The sequence below is a fragment of the Toxorhynchites rutilus genome, chromosome 2 (assembly GCF_029784135.1).
Source record: "Toxorhynchites rutilus septentrionalis strain SRP chromosome 2, ASM2978413v1, whole genome shotgun sequence".
Taxonomy (NCBI): Eukaryota; Metazoa; Arthropoda; class Insecta; order Diptera; family Culicidae; genus Toxorhynchites; species Toxorhynchites rutilus.
This window is the reverse complement of record NC_073745.1, coordinates 309,256,497-309,274,887: the sequence shown is the minus strand read 5'-3', so window position 1 is coordinate 309,274,887 and position 18,391 is coordinate 309,256,497. Positions and strand designations below refer to the sequence as shown.

The following is an 18,391-nucleotide window of genomic DNA, read 5'->3' as shown; positions in this document are numbered from 1 at the left end:
AAGCGGTCGAAGCACGTCGTTTGCTTATGGAAGCTTATGGTGAAACTGCTCCAGTAGTGAAAACATGTGAAAGATGGTTTCGACAATTCAAAAGTGATGATTTCGATATAGGAGACAATGACCATCCTGGTGCAACAAAACGTGAGATTGCACGAGTTGTTGGTTGCAGACCCAACCCAAACACAACAAACATTTTCAGAAATACTGAATGTGTACCGTACAGCAATTGATCACCGTTTGATAGCCATGGGAAAGATCGGAAAATTGGTGCCACGCAAATTGAGCGAGAGGGCAAATGGAGAATCGCAAACCAATTCGTGAAATACTTTTTCAACGGCACCAAAGGAAATCGTCGGTTTTGCATCGGGTTGTCACAACATGACACCCGTACACACAGCTATATATATATATATATATACCTTTTATTAGGAAACGTTATCAAACCCGCCGTATTCTCCAGAACTGGCCCGTCAGATTAACAGATTTTATATCTATTGATACCAGAGATTGAAATCCTCGCTCGGATGCACGATAAATATTCAATCAATCAATCTAGTTTTCGATGAACCGTGTATTGTTGATATTTTCGTCTCTTCGTTTTCACCGAAAATTCTTTTTCATTTCGGCATCAAGGACTCATTGAAAACGAAACCATTTTTCGGCAATCATAACTCACCGAAAAATAAAAATCGGCTTTGCGTTTATCGCGAGAATCGAAGTGAGCGTATAACATTCTCTCGCCTCCTATATTCTCAGCTATTTTTCCCTGTGGGTGAATACGGATGTTTTTCGTCTCAAATCGGCGAGCATTTCGATCTCTGATTGAGATTCAATGGGACTTGCAGAGCAACACTTGCCGAGAGTACCACGTAGTCGACCCCTTTGCGGTTGCGAGTGAAGCTCATCGATGATTGCAGCGAATTTTGAAACAATATTATCTCGAATGACTCAATTCAGCTAATAGTACAAGCTGAATGCAATTCACTCACAGAGTCAATTATTCACCGTTAATTTGCACAACACCAAGGCATCGCCTTTTATCCGGATTTTATTAAGCAAGCAGATTTACACTGTGGTTTTATTGAGCGATTCGTTGTGCGCTACCCAAAAGTCTAAATATGCAAGTGATGTTTTTCATAATTCATGAAAATACGACACAATACATTATCCTCGTTATTCCTCAAAACGTGTCGGCACGAAGCACAGCTCCGTTTGCTGGCACTCAACATACCTCACTTCAACTCTGTTGTTGTTATTGTGCGGAGTAACGGAAACAATATTCCGCATTTCCGCAGCGCACAGATAAAATCTCTCGCTCGTTAATAATTCACTTCCGGCGATCAATCCCGAACAGCAACGCAACCCCATTAGTACCGTTTATGATATATTCAGAGGAAGCGCGCGGACACATTGGTCTGCTACAGTAAGGACATGCATGACAAAACCATATCATAACCACCCACCGAAACGGACGGTATCAGCTAGGAGCTAACCGAAAAAAGAAGAATAAAATAAACGATGTCGAAATGAACCACACAATTAAAACAATGTGACAAATTCGGAACACGGAATCAACGGTCCCGCGCTCAGTTGCCCGTGTCGACTGTAGCACATACTTTCCCAACATTATGCTACCGGGCAATCAAATTCGATTTTTGTCACCTTGAAGCAGAAGAACCTTCCGTGCTGTTTGCTGACTTGAACTGAACGAAGGCAATTTGATACGAACCCCTGGCAGAGTAGTAGTAGTAGAAGGGGACGGGTCCTTAATTGAAAGCAATGTTTATTGAGCCATATGCTCACTTTACCCGCATTTGATAACCTTCTCTGTGCTTATGCTTGCTCGATTTTTCGATGTTGTTCTGTGTGGTTGAGTTCTATTTCTGTCTGCAAGTTGCATCACCGTTTTATTAGGTGGTCTGTTCACACCACCACCTAATGGAATGGATCTTGCTGTCGTCGGGTATGAATAAAATCGAAATGAAAGTAAAATCAATTTTCTGACCAAACGTTCAACTCGGTATAGTAGAAAACCGTCTCTCTTGTCTATTCAACCTGGTGCAATCGTTTTGAAGCCTCTCGACTCCTCCACCAGCCGTAGCCCGACATCACAGACATCTTTGCTAGGGTGGTTCAATGTCATCAAAATATTTGTCCATAAGAGGTTTCATGGAATTCTACGACACATTCTGTATCCGCGATGAGTTTCGCCTTACAATAGAATTCCCAAGAAGGGCAATAAAATAACCAGCAAATCAGCACCAACTTTCCAACTTGCGAAAAAACGAAAGAAAGAAAAGCCTCCAGGCTTCTCTCCGAGGGTACGGCAATTTCTCGAGGACGTTCGAACCACTAACACAATGATTTTCTTTTCTCCAATCAAATATACCGTCCCACCGGTCAGAAGAGGAGGGAGGAGGAAGGTGTGCGCGCGGGTCAGGACGTTTTCGCTATTTTGCGACCGAAGTTGAATGAGCCAGGAATGCTTGGAATGGGACCGCTGGGGGTTCTTTATTGTGCGCCTTGTGTAATGATGTGACGACGAAGCGAATCAGTGCTACTCCTGCCACAGAAGAGGAGAGCCAAAAGTCTTCATCACTTTTTTCCCGCTCTCGGAATTGCCGTTGAACCATGCGTTTCCAAACACCATTCGTATCTAGTAGAGGAAAAGGGGGGAATTTGGACCACCTAAGCAAATCGCCTAATATTTCCAAACCAATACGGTCTAAATAAAAAATGTCACATTGTATAGTAAGCTACACTTGTACTCTCTCAATCAATAATGTTTAATCATTATAAGAAGCTTCAAACTACCAAGTATATCATAAAATAAAAGAGATGATTTTTGGACATTAATACTTGATGTGGGGTAATGTGGACCGTCTTTGGGGTGATTTGGACCACTGTGTTTCATCGAAAAAAAACATACTTATGTTTATGTAAAGCATTTTGGGATAATGTTACAATCAGTAACAGTGTTCTGGGATCGATACCAGGTGTCTTGGCCAGATTCCAGACCAGACCATTTCGGATTCTGCATGGATCTTTTCACTGTTGTTCGAGCATTTTCAAACCCTTTGGATGCTTGGTTAAAGAAAATCCGCTCTTGATGACCTGCGTTGCTCTTTCAAGATCCTCCTTCTTCCAACGTTGTCTGCCCATTTTCTTTTTGTAATTCAGTGGCATCTGAAATCAATTAGATCAAAGAAAAGCCTCAAACTTGTAGGACCAATTCACTCCACAGAAACGTGTCCATGTCACCCCACACAACATGCAAAAATTAAAATGCAATTAATTTCATTTATTGTTATCAAATTTACAGTTTCGCTGCATCAAATTGTTCCTCTTCTGTAGACGAACAGAACTTTACTGCACAATACACGAAAAGTTTGTTTAATCAGCGGGAAAAACCTTAAAACCACGATCGGAAAACTCACATTTTTTGGCAATCAATGTGCTTGCCGTGTTCATGCTACCGATTCCTTCCACCTGTCGAACTTTACCAAAGTTTTTTTACGTTACGTACATACGGTTCAACAATAAAAGAAGATGACATTATAAAAAATCCAAGTTGAGTCGTACTTTTTGAGATAAAGGGGTGGTCCAAATCACCCCGTATGTCCAACTCACCTTGTGTTACCCTAAATACTGATCGCAAAGTCGAAGGAATGCTGTCAGATCTCTACGGTGAATCAAATGATATTTGTTCATGCCAGACAAAGTTAGTGATTGCAGAAGTGTCCTGAGCATATGAAACTTTATGTATGTAATGCCACTTTAGAACATAAGCTTTTCTAATGTGCTAATGTTTTATTAGATTATGACGTAGGATTACGTCTTTCGGGAACGTATTATTTGTTTCTCAAACTTAGTCTCACGTAAGTTTGTAAGTATTTTCCGTTGCAGCATGCCTCCATTATCTGCGAATTTTTGACTAATAATAAAATAAATAGCAATTTGTTCAAGTGGATGTGATCATGTAATGATAACGATTACCCGTTACGTTCTGGTCGCCATCACTCTTTAAGAAAAACGGATCAATATTTCCACGAGCCCATGAATTTTTAATATTCAATATTTTTTCGACAATGGTATGAGGAATCTTCACCAAAAATAAGTCTCATTGCTAATCCAAATTCTTTTTGAAATTCGGAATCAACACCATCTTCGTTTTGAGCTCATTCAATGTACGATGTGCCCAACGTTCCTAGTGGTTAGTGTTATTCCGTACCAAGTACTAATTGAGACGGCGAAAATTCCATTCAAGAAGATGGACGATTATGTAAACCCTAAAATGGACAATGAGCGCGAAAATTTCTCGATCTTAACAATGGTTTTCGTAGAATAAATTATCACAATTCTCAGAAGTTGTTGAGGTGTGAGTCTTTTAGTATTAGGTAGTGAGAGGAGTTCTTTGCCAAAAACCATCACTAAAATAACCCTCATTAAACGGAAACCCAAGAGAGACAATTCGTTGCAAAGTGTTCAACAAATCGAGATCTCATTGTGAAATATTTTGGAGGGCTTTACCCATAAATGAGAAAAAAAATCGTTCAAAGAAGTTCACTATGTACAATACAATTTTCAAAGTCTTCAAAGTATCTCAATATTCGAGAGTGACAGATGCAAGTTCAACTTCTTTTTCGTGTTTACTAAAGAAATGTCCATCCGCAAAACTACCAAAATGGGAGGATAGGCTAACAAAATAACAACGCCAGACCGCATACTTGATCCCATATTCGTGAGATATAGCTCTCTATGATTTCTAGATATTCCGGACGATACATTGAAATCTTATCGGAGAACGTTTCACTTCCTATGAAGACATAAAAGTTTTGCTCATTAATGGGTTGTCTTTCAAGGCCTGAACCTTCTTGAATTGAACAAACGTTATAACTGTTGATGTGTTTGTGGGTAACAATTCTTCCTTAAAATAAGGCGAGATAGGAATGATTGAAATACCTCACATTTCAGTTTGAATGTGGCTATGTTTTACACTTTTTGACTTAGCTTCCTTTTTTCTACTAGGGTGTTAGTGTACTTCCTACGAAATGTAAATTTGGGAAAAGGATGAACTGATACTTGGTTGAGTAAAACATAAGATTAGCATGGTTTCTTGCTGTGGTGACTGAGAGCAGACAAACGATCAGAATGCTAAAAAAGGTATGGTGGCTAAGAGCAGACAAACGCCCACAAAGAGTTGATAGCTTTGAAACTATTTAAATCACAAAAGTCAATATATATGGGAATCTGCTTGAAAATTCATCACAGTCATGATTGGTCAGCGGTTGACGCATGTCATCGCTGCCAGCAAAGCGATATAAACGAGTTTTAGCTGGCAGCGACTGAGCTCCCCTTGGCCAACCTCAGTTTCTATTTTAGTGCCGTGTTGAACGGGAGAAAAACGACGTATCGATAACAATTTTGAACGGAATTGTCAATGAGACGGATAACGTGCGAGCGGTGCCATGCTTCGGTGAACGGTGATTCCTGTGCCGGAGATTCTGGTGGACCGGTGGTTTACAACAGTGTTCACTATGGAGTCGTTAGCAATGGAAAGGGGTGCGCCGAGGAGGATCATCCTGGTTTGTACACAAACGTAACCGAACACTTCCGTTCGGAATCTTTCATAGGTTCGGGAATCTAAAAAAAACTTTACAATGAAAGCATCCGGTGGCGAGCAAACAATAATGAACCACTTTCAGCTGCTTCTACAAAACTACGCAAACTCATCAGTTCTTTTCAGGGCCATCACAACTTTATATTAAAGAGTTTATTTTGAGAATTGAGATAAATTCTAAAACAATGTCGGGAGTAATATGAAGCAAACTGATTTTTATAATCATTTCTCCGGAAGAGAGCCTGTGTGAAGTCATGATTGTGTTCCGACTTAGGTGATGATTTTTTGAATTATAAAAGCTTTCTACTTCCTCAGTCCCAGGTTCCAGGTTGTGAATAAGACCAATTTGGAAAACTAAACTAATCTCTCGACCTTGAGAAAGGCCATTCGGAAAGCCTCAGCACTGTTTCTAGGTTTCTGGGGAGCACACTAAATTGGTGCAAAATTTACTCCACACTTCCTCATATTTGCCCTGTACCTAATACATTGCTTGTCACTAACCCTCATATCCCTTCCGCCCATTGCGTGTGACATGATTTGTGTGTCAATTCCATTATGCGAAATATCTGGCGCTTCTAAGCACACTGAATGGTTAAACAATAATAACTAACCAAAGTGTATCATTCTATCGAAGGGAAAAAATATCCATTCATCGATTCATTGAGAATTGACTTAGATACAACAAGGTTCGAAAACGAGAGCGTTACGCTGGAACAAGAAGATTTTGAGCGTTAATACCTCCTAACCAACTGAATGTATTGGTATGTTAACCACTTCATTCGAAATATATAATTTTACGCGTTATATGCTTGTTGATTATTGATCCAAAAACTCAATAGTTTAAAAATTGCTTTGAAAACAAGCTTTTGAAATCACAAAAATCTATATATATATATATATATATATATATATATATATATATATATATATAAGCCGGAGCCTGCTCGGAAATTCATTCGGTTATAATTCGTTCATAAAAAAAATACGGATGAACGGTGTCACCAAGAGCCTGTTTGTGAAAAAAACGGCATTGATGCGTTGGCTTCCTTGCCAATTCCCCCTAAGGCCAAAAGGGAATCCACCGGGGAGAAGCATGGTAGATACTTACGTATTATTGTCACCGGAACCGAAATTCAATAGATAGCAATTTTATTTCAATGCCAAATGATAAAAAAATATTTTGATGTCAAATGTCTTTAGAATGCATGAAACGTCGAGATCTGTCATTAAGAGAAAAAAATTTTTTTGTCAAAAATCAACTTTCTGGGACTTTTCGGAATACAAGTTAAAAGTATGGTTTATGGTATGGTTCAGGGTGCCAATGAAAATGGCCATCTCAATTTTTCATACGGAACTTCCTACGTAAATTAGCGCGATAAAATAACCCATGCTAAAATAAGCTCAATCGGATTTCATTTTCTGGTGTCGTAGACGTCAAAATTTGTGTTTTCTGAAAACCGAAAAATCACCCAAGGAGAAGTACATGAAATCGGGATTTTCAAAAAAAAATATGCCTAATGTGACTTTATGGTTCGTTAAAGATTGTCCCTAAGACCAGAAGGGAATCCACCGGAGAGAATATGGTACCGCTACGAAGGAGACCAAAAAGCACCATCATCTATAAAAGGTGGTGAACGCTGGGCATTGAAGACAGCCACCAAACACACACGCGCAACTCTTTTCGTTTGGTGGTCATAAAGCTGGCATCGATTGACGGCGGGCGTCGGGCGTCTAGGGAGAAGACAGCCGCCAAGAAGAAACCGAAACGATGTCATCGCTTCTACCGGATAGCAGAAAACAGCTACCGCTGCCGAAAATCTCAAAGTTACTACTGTGAAGAAAGTTAGCAACAAGAATAAAGTTCTTGCTACTGCAGGTCCAGCAGTAGCAAAGACAAAACCAACTAAACCAACAAAAACCGTTACACAGAAACCGAAGACACCGTTGCCATAGAAAGCAACAAAGCGGTTCTTAGCACAGAGCAATAAATGAAATCTAGTTCTTCTTAGAACATTTCTTGAAGCAAAAGAGTTTACCTTGATTTCCAACTATAACATACCGCTCGACGCTCGCCGGCAAACGATGTTTATTCAACAATTTCTCACACGAAAAGTGTTGTGGTGAAGGAAAAGCGAGCGCAACATTTATGTAGACTGATTGGAAGCGACAAATATTTTGTCTATTGGAAATAGTATACAAATTTTAGCGCACATAAAGGGGGCCAGCCAGTGTTTGAAAATTAGTGACAAGCAATGTATTATGAATAGGACAAACATGAGAAACCGGAGAATAAATTTGCACCAGTTTTACGAGATTGCTTCTTTTGCTGAATCTTTTGCCTTCGCTATGAAAGTTGTTCTATGACGTTATGCAAAAGACGAACGGCAATCTTGCTTTGCTAGTCGTGTCTTGCATCACCCGCATATTAATCATGACTGAGATGAAACTTCAAGCAGGTACCCATATTTATAGATTTTAATAATTCAATAATTTGTTGTTGTTGTTGTCTTGAAATATAGAAACTTAAAACTTCTTCAGTTCATGCGGCTCTATCACAGTTTGCTCTCAAAGCATATAACTCGTAGGCTTTTTATCTTTCGAATAAAGTAATAATCATGTCACTTCGTTCAGCCGACAAAAAGGTATAAGACTCAAATCTTGTGCCTCCAACGTAATTCTCGCGTTTTTGAAACCCCCCCAAAAATATTCATTCAAACATTTATTGAGAATTGATTCCTACGTAGTCCTACGTCTACCTTACGGTTATACTACAGTTATAAGCAGGCATGCCAGATGATTTTTTCAATTGTCTTCACATGGTTTGAAAAAATGTCTTCAAATGTCTCCACAATTATATATTTTGAAGTTTATTCCAATAAATGTGAACAAAGAATATACACTGGAGTCGCTTTTTACGTGGGGGATACGTGCCGTGTAAACAAAAACCGCGTAAATTCCAAAATCAGCATAGAAAAACCGCGTAAATTTCGAAATCCACGTAAAAATAAACCGCGTAAATTTCAAAATCCACGTAAAAAGAAACCAGGTCATTTTCAAAATCCGGGTGAAAATCTAACAAACAGTGAATTATTAGTTTAAAATGCAACCCATATTCTAACAATTGATTAACTTAATTTTGTGCATGCTACTATCATGATCAGTGCGATGAAAATTCAATCTCAATCGAAAAATATCCACGAAAATGACAAAGAATACCATTTGTCACCAAAGGAAGCATTGCTCGATCGTTTGAATTTGGCTAACCCTGTCAACTGAGATCCGAAAGGGTTCATTGTCAAACGAACGCCATTCCTTCTCATTTGAATGCGATGAACGCATTTGGCCGAACGAAAACAAATAATTCATTCTCACAATCTCGGCATTCCGCATTGAAGTATGATTTCGCTCATATAAGCGGGGCATACACAGAGCAGGCGATGGGAGAGAATTCTATAATGCTCCTTGCTCATGTGTTAGTATCACACTCCCACAGTAATGCGTGGAGGGTAAGAATGAAGAAATAAAAAATTCACTCACGCCAGTTGTTCCTCTGTTTTTCTCTGAAAACATACCAATGCATCGTCGGATGTCAATTGAGTGTCGGCCACTAGTTCAATTGATAGGGACAAACGTAAATCACAAATAACAGCAAGACAAGCAGCTTGAATGGAAGTGTGATTATTCAATCGAATGGATGGGATACAGTGAGAAGAGATCCGTATGAGTGCAACATGCCCGTATATCAAAGTAGCCAATGATCCCCCGATATTTGTTAGAAGAGAAGTGTTGTCAACTGATGGCTGATGATATTTGTCGTTCGAATTCAAAAGAATGAATTGATTTTTTTCAGCACTGATCATGATATCTGTATCTCCTTCTATTTCTCGGCTACTAATCAATCTTAAAATACAAAATTATTTCGTAAAAAGTCACTTCAATTAGCATATTGAATTTTTACGCGGTTGATATGTGCTGCGTGAGAAAACCGCGTAAATTTCGAAATCCACGTAAATTCCGAAATCCGCGTAAATTCTAAAAACCGCGTAAAAAGAGACTTCAGTATATTGCACAACAGCGAACTAAATTTTATGAGTTAACAAATGATAATTGACTTGGCAAACCGTTTATAGAGTGAATATCACCCCAAACCTTCCACAAAAACTGAACTATGGCAAGTGTTCTAAAAAAAATAATGGATAGCTCTCATTTGTTAAACAATTTTTATAAAGAACTTAATTTGGGTATTTCAGCTTTGAAGTTTTGATTGTAGCTCAAACCATATCCATAAAACTAATTATTAGAACGGTATGTAACCGGAAAGTGCACCCGTGACCGAGTGGTTAGCGTTTCACATTATCATGCCGGGTGTTCGGGTTCAATTCTCGTTCTGGCCGGGGGAATTTTTCGTCAAAGAAATTTCTTCCGACTTGCACTGTGGTCACGTATATTCTAGAGCTTGCCCCTCTGAATACATTCAAGGCGTGTTATTCGGCTAAAGAAATCTCGACTAAGTATTAATAAATGATGCTAGTTAATGCATACGTTGAGACGGCAAAAGTTCCACAGGGAACGTTAACGCCATTCAAGAAGAAGAAGATGTAACCGGAAAACCTTCGATTTGTGAAGTGAATGTCGTAAAAAAGCGAGAAAATGACACTGAGACAAAAGCCTTACTTCTTTTGATGATATTTTCGACCAATAGTAGGTATTTTATGGAAATATATCCCAAAAATCAACAAACACTATCATACTAAAATGTCTTCACATACACCATAATATCGTCAAAATGTCTTCAAAAAGAAGACATGTCTTCAAACCTGGCATATGGTGAGGATTATTCCTCACATAGTTTGAGAAGATTCTAATTTTTGGATATCCCCTACACACATAACTGGAAGGGTTGTGCTCAAGACACGGCCGCCTCGTTAACGTAGGACTACAAAAATACTTTCTTTATTCCGTTTATTTATATATTCCGATATTGTTATAGGGAGCAACTCAATTAATTAATTAACTCTTGGTTTAACTTTCCGGGAAAATGGAATAAAATCCTCATATCTAACAATTACTTCCGTATCGCTCAACAGCTGTAACAAAGGTTCAAAGCAGAATGACTATCCTACCTTGATCGGCACGTGGCGTCGAAATCTGCAAAGAAAAGAAAACGGAGAAACACCAACATTAGAAACATTGTTTAGAGATAATGGAGTACGGGGAAACAAGCAAAGGATAATATAGTGTCGAAAGACAACGACATTACGACAAGATTATTACACCCAACGGGTTAGCGGGGTCTCGAGCAGCTAGCTAGCTGATTAGCCTTTCCGGCAGCTCTCGAATCAATTCGAATGCAAAATCTCATAATCGGAGAAGGAAGATTCCCACGCAGGAAGACTTTGATGGTGGTTTTGGGCCGATTTCGGTGTAAGGTGTTTGAAAGAAAGAAGCCCCAGCGAGCGGTAAATTCCGAGAGCGCAGATTATGATGATTTCCTTTGCGTATTGCAAATTCTTTTGAGGGTTTTCAGCATTCATATCGCGCGTTCGCGTCTCAGCTGTCCCACCTCTCTCAGAACGTCGACTACGGAAAGGACTATAATCTCCTCGGATATATTTTTGCGATCTTACGCTTCAGCACGTGCATCCGTACAAGGTGGACTCTTGGTAAGGGGATGGGAGTTAGAACCGTCGACCACTGACTCAATTCTCGGATTCTCCTTTTGTTCCGCACTCTTGAAGCGGGCTCTCTGAAAGCGATGCTCATCCTGCCGTTGATGGCGGTGTGTAGAACACAACACGCAATCGGTTGGGTACCATAGGAACGACGACGCCACCTTCTGCCAGATGGCATACAACTACTACCGCTGCTGCTGCTGCTCGGGTGGTGATGGGCTAGCGGGGGAACCATAGGGTCGTGGGGCACATTGTTGTCCTCTTTCTGGTGCTGAGCTGTTAATAAGCTTCGTGACATGAATCATGTAATCATTTACATTAATACACAGATTCATTGTGTCGCGATGATTAATGTCAACAATTTTCACGCTCACCCTGAGAGCACGTCGAGCGAAAATCTCACCCATCCGAGATGAAATCTCTCGTTTCGTTATTCCCCGCCGCCCGCGCCCGCTTGACAATGCCGCTGCCCGAGGAAAACGACCGACCAACCGACCGATGGAAGAAGATGTTGACAACGATGAGTGCGATTCTGGATGTTCATACTTTTTCGTTGTGTATACCCCTCCTGAATCGGGTCGATCTCTTCCTTTTTTTTCTTTTTATTGCCTCCGCCGATTCCACGGAACTGCTCGGGGAAACGACACAAGTGGCATCGTCGTTTTGCGGGGTTATGTGTTTTCGCCTCACGAAGTCTTTTCAGCTTTCCTGCTTTAGGAAGGAGCCACAAGATTGGGTTGGTATGTACATGTGTTTGTATGTATGTATGAGACTCCCAAGCAAAAGCAATATAAAGCGTGTGTACGTGTTTCGGCTACGGTGTTGAAGCATTAGGATTAATTTTTATGTTTTGATTTGGCTTTGGTTGCTCTGGATGCCCTGGTTTAGCCCACCGGAGTCTGAAGGGAGAAAGAGATTAGTGTGTGATTCCTTAAACGTTTCTCCGCACGTCCAATTGGATTTACTTCCACAGATCTGATGGGAGAAATGTTTGCGCTGCTGCTGGGTGGATTGTTTTCCGACAACTTTATCCACCTCCACCAGCAAGGTGACGACGGGGAGGAGAAAGGGATTGTTTTAACAAGTGGGTGGCACACAATAGACGAGATGTGTACGAGCGAGATTATATCCGAGGCATGAATGCAATTCCATTGAACGTTGATTGCGAGTAAACATGGTTTGAAGGATTCCGCACTCTGTGAAATGCGTATTTATTACGAGTGGGTATAAGAGAGTGGATTTTGTACTACCGCATCACCCGTTTTTTCTTCTTCTTTTGGTGCATGAATTTTTATTCAATTTTCCATATGATTAAGGATCACTGATTCAATACTGAAGGGTTATTTTTATTTATTTATTTATTTAAATCTGATTCATCTGACATCTGTGGTCTTAATGAATAAATATATAAAAATATACTACAATTATTTATACAATCGACGAACTAGTTAATCTTTTTTTAAAGCGGCTGGATGTCTCGCCGAAATCAAATAGATCCTCCACCAATGTGAAAGTTCGAATCATCGACGACAGCGGTTCGTTGTATCCGAATAAAGTACGATGAAATCTGTTCTGTAGCAAAGATCGCTGTCGGAGAGGTCGTTGAGCAGCACGAAGGTCCAGTAATGAAAGTAGCCGAGGAGAATCAACTTCCCCATTGAACAGCTTTGATACGAAAATTGCCTATTGTATTCTGCGTCTTCTCTCAAAGGTGTCCAGGCTTAAAAGTCTGCATCGATCCGGGTAAGCAGGAAGATTCAATGGATCGCGCCAAGGTAGATGACGCAAGGCCAACCGGATGAATCTTCGCTGTACACGCTCAATCCTCAAATTCCAGAAAATCACATTTGGAGTCCAAACAACGGCTGCAGTTTCGAGAATTGGTCGTACTAAAGCGCAATAAAAGGACTTCAAGCAGTATGGGTCAGTGAAATCCTTCGCAATCTTCGAAATAAATCCGAGCTGTTTTTTTTGGTTTGCCTTAGCAATGATTGAGGTGTACTGAGCGTTGAAGTTCAATTTCTGATCCAGCACTACTCCAAGGTCAGTAACTTTTTCAACTCTTTCAAGCACCGTCGATGCAGTAATCAAACTGTAACGGACTTTTGGAACGATGGAACGTCATGACGGAGCACTTCGGTACGCTGATAATCAGTTTGTTTAGATGGCACCACCAGTCAACAAACACATTCAGCAAATGTTGCAAGCGTTGGCAGTCTTCAGCTGAACGGATCATGCAGAATATTTTCAAATCATCAGCATAAATTAATTTGCAGTTCAACTCTAATTTCGCAGCAATGTCATTAAAAAATAATATGAACAACAAAGGGCCTAAGTTGCTTCCTTGAGAGACTCCAGAAGAGTTGCAAAAGCACGAGGAAACGCAGTCATGAATTTTAACGCGCAGTTTTCTTTCCGTCAGGTATGATCTCATCTAAGACACGAGTTTTGCAGATGATCCGAGACGTGATAGTTTCATGGCATACCGGGGTCAATTTTTCGTAATGAAGAATGTTATCTGCGAATGTTCAAGAATTTTAAACCACGAAACCTCCTCGCCCATCTCACAAGTCTATTGCTGCCAACGAATTTCTGGACAAAACTTCAATTGGTTGCCGGTTGGATGACTATCACAAAACCACAAAATAGACAATTTATACTACTGTTACTCTCGATATAACATGGCATGTGCGAAATCGGCTCTCAAATCAGGAGAGAAGCAGTAAACGTATCCCATAGCACAGTTTCTTATGCGTTTAATAAACGCATATTTCATATTTCATTGAGCGACGCGAGCAATGGGCACAGCAGCAACATTCCTAAATTAACTCTCACTCTCAGCTTTAACACATCGTGTTAGCTGATCGCTGTCTAGTGCGACTGATTTTTTATTTTTATTTTCTGAGCAGCCAATTTATACTCCTCTTTCTCTCGATGCAAAGTGACATCGAAGAAAGAAACCATACCATGTAAGCTAACTTTCGAATTGCAGGGGAGAATGCTTGCCGCTTGCTAGTTGTTACATTGAAAAGCATGTGGGCGGCGAGTAAAATCGGAAAAATCTATCTATTCTATTCGTTAAATTATGTTAAATTTATGTATTTGGAATCAAAATCCATCCATCCATTGATAAGTAATTAATTGTCAAAATAATTTCTTTTTTCCTGCAGAAACATTGATATGGGCCCGCCTTAAAATTGCTTTGAAAACAGGCTATTGAAATCACACAATTCGGTATATAAGCTAGCACTTACTAGGAAATTCATTCAATTATATTGCAATGTGAGATGCGGAAGGTCACGCTCAAACGCCTATGCATTATACTGTTCCCTCCCAATTCCATTTCGTGTCTGCAGCTGAACTGTATTTCGCGAAAATCAAGATATCGATGATAGCTTGATACCGATGGGTGTAATTCACTATGGATTTGACAGTGAAGAATAGAAAATATACGATATGGTGTAGTGAATATTTCACCATATCAAAGAAATCGTATTGATTGAAGCAATGTTATAAAATAAGTTGTATGCGAATGCCGCAATCGTCGTTTCCAATTGTTGGAAAAGGAATTATTTTTGCTGAGTAATTCCAAGGAGGTATCTATCAAGCGTTAATAATTCTGCTTCGGATCAACGAAATTGTTTGATAATCATTTCAACCAAAAGATAAAATATCCAAGAGATATATAATTGCTATTCATAAGACTCGAAAAATGGTTTCAAAAACTAAAAAATTGCTTTGAAAATAGGTTTTTGAAATCACCTGAATCCATATATAAGCGGGCGCCCACTCGGAAATCCATTTATCATCAAATCCCTACTGACAGGGTTCAAATTTACATAGGCTTAGGAATCACACACAACGATAATCAAAGCAAGAGAAGCAAAGATGAAAATTCATTATAAATATCTTGGGAGAAAAATTATCTTGGGAGAAAAAATGGGAAATATATCTTGGGAGAAAAATTTGTTCACATAAACTGAAAATTAATGTAAATAAAGCTGAATTTTTTGACTTGACGTGACTGGAAATCCATTTAGTTGTGAACAGAAAGATGATCTCGCTCGCTCGCTGTATTGTATTATTTGCGCTGGGTATTTCAGAGGAGGAATCGATTCCTCCTTTGAGCGTTAATAATTCTTTACCGACTAAACGAAGTGGCATGATCATCATTTTATTCGAATGATGAAATGTCTAGGGATTATATACTTATTACTTATTGATTGCTAAGCCAACGTTAGTCCTACGTCCACCTTGCGGTTATACCACAGAAACAACCCACTTCTAGTTTTCATATATCATTGTGAATCATCGCGCGTAAATTCCTCGCTCGTAGTACAATCCCAGTGCTTGCTCTATGAACACGACAAAGAAAGAGAATAAAGGGTGTGTCACATCAAATTGCATCACGGAAAAAACGCTGTAGAAATTTAATTTTTAGGAATTATATCTTCAGCTTTCGCTTATAATCAGATAAGAGTGTATAGATCACGTTGGCCATGCTTCACTGTCAATTTTTCGTAAATTTGGAAAAATGTCGTCGAACGAAAAAGAGCGTCGTGAATTAATCCTGCGCACTCATTTCGAGAATCCGGAGTTGTCACATCGGGACATCGGTAAGATGCTGGGAATCGTCCAATCCACGGTCAGCAGAGTACTAAAACGATACTTCGAGAACCTAACCATCGACCGGAAGGTGAAGAACGGCAAAAATGGATGCTCCGTCAGTGAAAAAGATCACAAGCGCGTAGTTAAGTAGTTTAGACGCGATCCGAGAAGTTCGGTCCGGGATGACGCCAATAAGCTGAATTTGTCAAGTTCATTCGTCCAGCGGACCAAGCAGCGGGAGGCCCTGCGTACATACAAGGTTCAGAAGGCTCCTAACCGCGACGAAAGGCAAAACATGGCCGGAAGCTGTACACCGAAATGCTGACGAAGCCGCATTGCCTGGTAATGGACGACGAAACCTACGTCAAAGCGAACTTTCGTCAGCTGCCGGGCCTGTTGTTCTTCTCCGCAGAGGACAAATTCAGCGTTCCGGAGGAGATTCGCAAGCAGAAACTATCCAAGTTTGCCAAAAAGTATATGGTGTGGCAAGCGATCTGCTCTTGCGGAAAGCGGAGCGCCCCCTTCGTGATGACCGGCACGGTAAACGGGCAGGTTTACCTTAAGGAGTGCCTACACAAGCGCTTACTACCACTATTGAAGCAGCACGAGGGCCCGACCATCTTCTGGCCGGATCTCGCTTCGTGCCACTATTCAAAGGACGTGTTGGAGTGGTACGAAGCCAACGGGGTCACCTTCGTGCCAAAGGAAATGAACCCGCCCAACGCGCCGGAGCTTCGCCCAATAGAGAAATATTGGGCGATTATGAAGCAGACCTTCCGGAAGAACCCAAAAGTTGTCAAATCGGAGGCGGACTTCAAGAGAAAATGGATTTCTGTTCAAAAAAAAATACAACCTGACGTTGTACAGAACCTTATGGACGGGGTAAAGAGGAAGGTGCGAGCATACGGGCTTGGGCTCGAAGTATGAATAAAAAGAAAATGCCAAAAGTTGTTTAATAGTTCTTATTTTACTGTCTAAAATTTTCAAAAGGATCGGTCTACTGGGCGAATTTCTACAGCGTTTTTTCCGTGATGCAATTTGATGTGACACACCCTTTATTGTTACTTAAGTCACGCCCACGAATACACATTCACGCTCGAGACGACAAGCGGCCAACGGCTTTTCTTGAGGCTAGGCGAAGGGGGATCTTCGTCGTCAAATGATTGCTCGTTCAATTGCTAAGCAAGCGATCGTGGATCCATTCCCTGAATCTTGCATTGTGAATTTTCCAAATGGCTTCTTCAAATATAGATGCGAAAAAACTTGAAATTTTGAAGGCAAACATAACAAAAAAATTCAATTCTAGTCTCGCTCCAACCAACAGTTACTCGAATACGAATGTGTTCGCGATGTATCCTTCTGCCATACGTTAGGAAATAAATGGCTTCTGCACTGAGGTCGTTTTTACGCGGATTTCGGCATTTACGCGGTTTTTTTTTACACGGCACGCATCAATCGCGTAAAAATTCACTATGCTAATTGATGTGACCTTTCACGAAATGAGTTCGTATTGTATAACTGATAAGTATCTGAGAAATAAAATAAGGTACAGAAAGCATGATTGTAGCATGCAAGAGGATTCAGGTAATCGTTTGTTAGAATATGGGTTGCATTTTAAAATAATAATTCATTATTTGTTAGATTTTAACACGGAATTTGAAAATTACACGGTTTATTTTTATGCGGATTTGGGAATTTATGCGAATTTTGGAATTTACGCGTTTTTTTTACGCTGATTTTGGAATTTACGCGATTTTTGTTTACGCGGCCATGTATGCCCGCGTAAAAAGCAACTCAAGTGTATCTTGTTCTTGCGTCAATCATAACAGGGTTGTAGCGAAAAGTTCAATAATTCTTTCATAGTGCATAGTGCATTCTGTGATCATATGCATAGAAAGATTTTTTTCATCAAATATGTTCCTCTATTACCTGAGAGATTCTGGGTCAGCTACCCAACATCCCGCGTTGAAATGAAATAATAGTCATGATAATAACAATTTCGCTGCGAACGAATTTTGATGAATTGGATACCAATCGAACCAGATATCATATGAATCCAATTGGCTTGACTAAGATTTGTTTGATATATTACACATTACAATTGTTTATCTGTAAACGGGTCAAATTAACAAAAATTGGGGGCATTCCCACATTCCCATATATTTGTCTGTGTTTCTGTGGTTACATATACTTGCTGTTAAGAACAAGCAACTAATGTATTAGCGACGTAGAATATCGCGGAACTCACTCGCTGAAGTGTAAAAATGCAGCGCTCGTTCTACGAACAATGTGAAGAGAGCAAACATTGAAAATTTAAGCTTTGCCTCGATCCAGCTAACGAGCAGAAACACAATCTTATCTGATCACACACACAAAGGTTTTTCTAGATATAAAGGAAAATTGAAGGATGGCAAGAATGAATCATCAATTAATCATATGCATCTGCTTCCACAAACCATTCCACGCAAACCACTGGTCCTTTTCAGTTTAC

General features: G+C 40.0%; 1 protein-coding gene across 12 annotated transcripts in view; it reads right to left on the bottom strand.

The window, feature by feature from the left end:
- Positions 1 to 18,391, bottom strand: part of LOC129771262 (arginine-glutamic acid dipeptide repeats protein) — a 131,135-nt gene that overhangs the window by 75,773 nt on the left and 36,971 nt on the right. For all 12 annotated transcript variants that reach the window (XR_008742322.1, XM_055774724.1, XM_055774732.1 and 9 more), the window contains exon 3: positions 10,744 to 10,768. The gene's annotated coding sequence lies outside the window, so the exon portion shown is untranslated. The remainder of the gene's footprint in view (positions 1 to 10,743; positions 10,769 to 18,391) is intronic.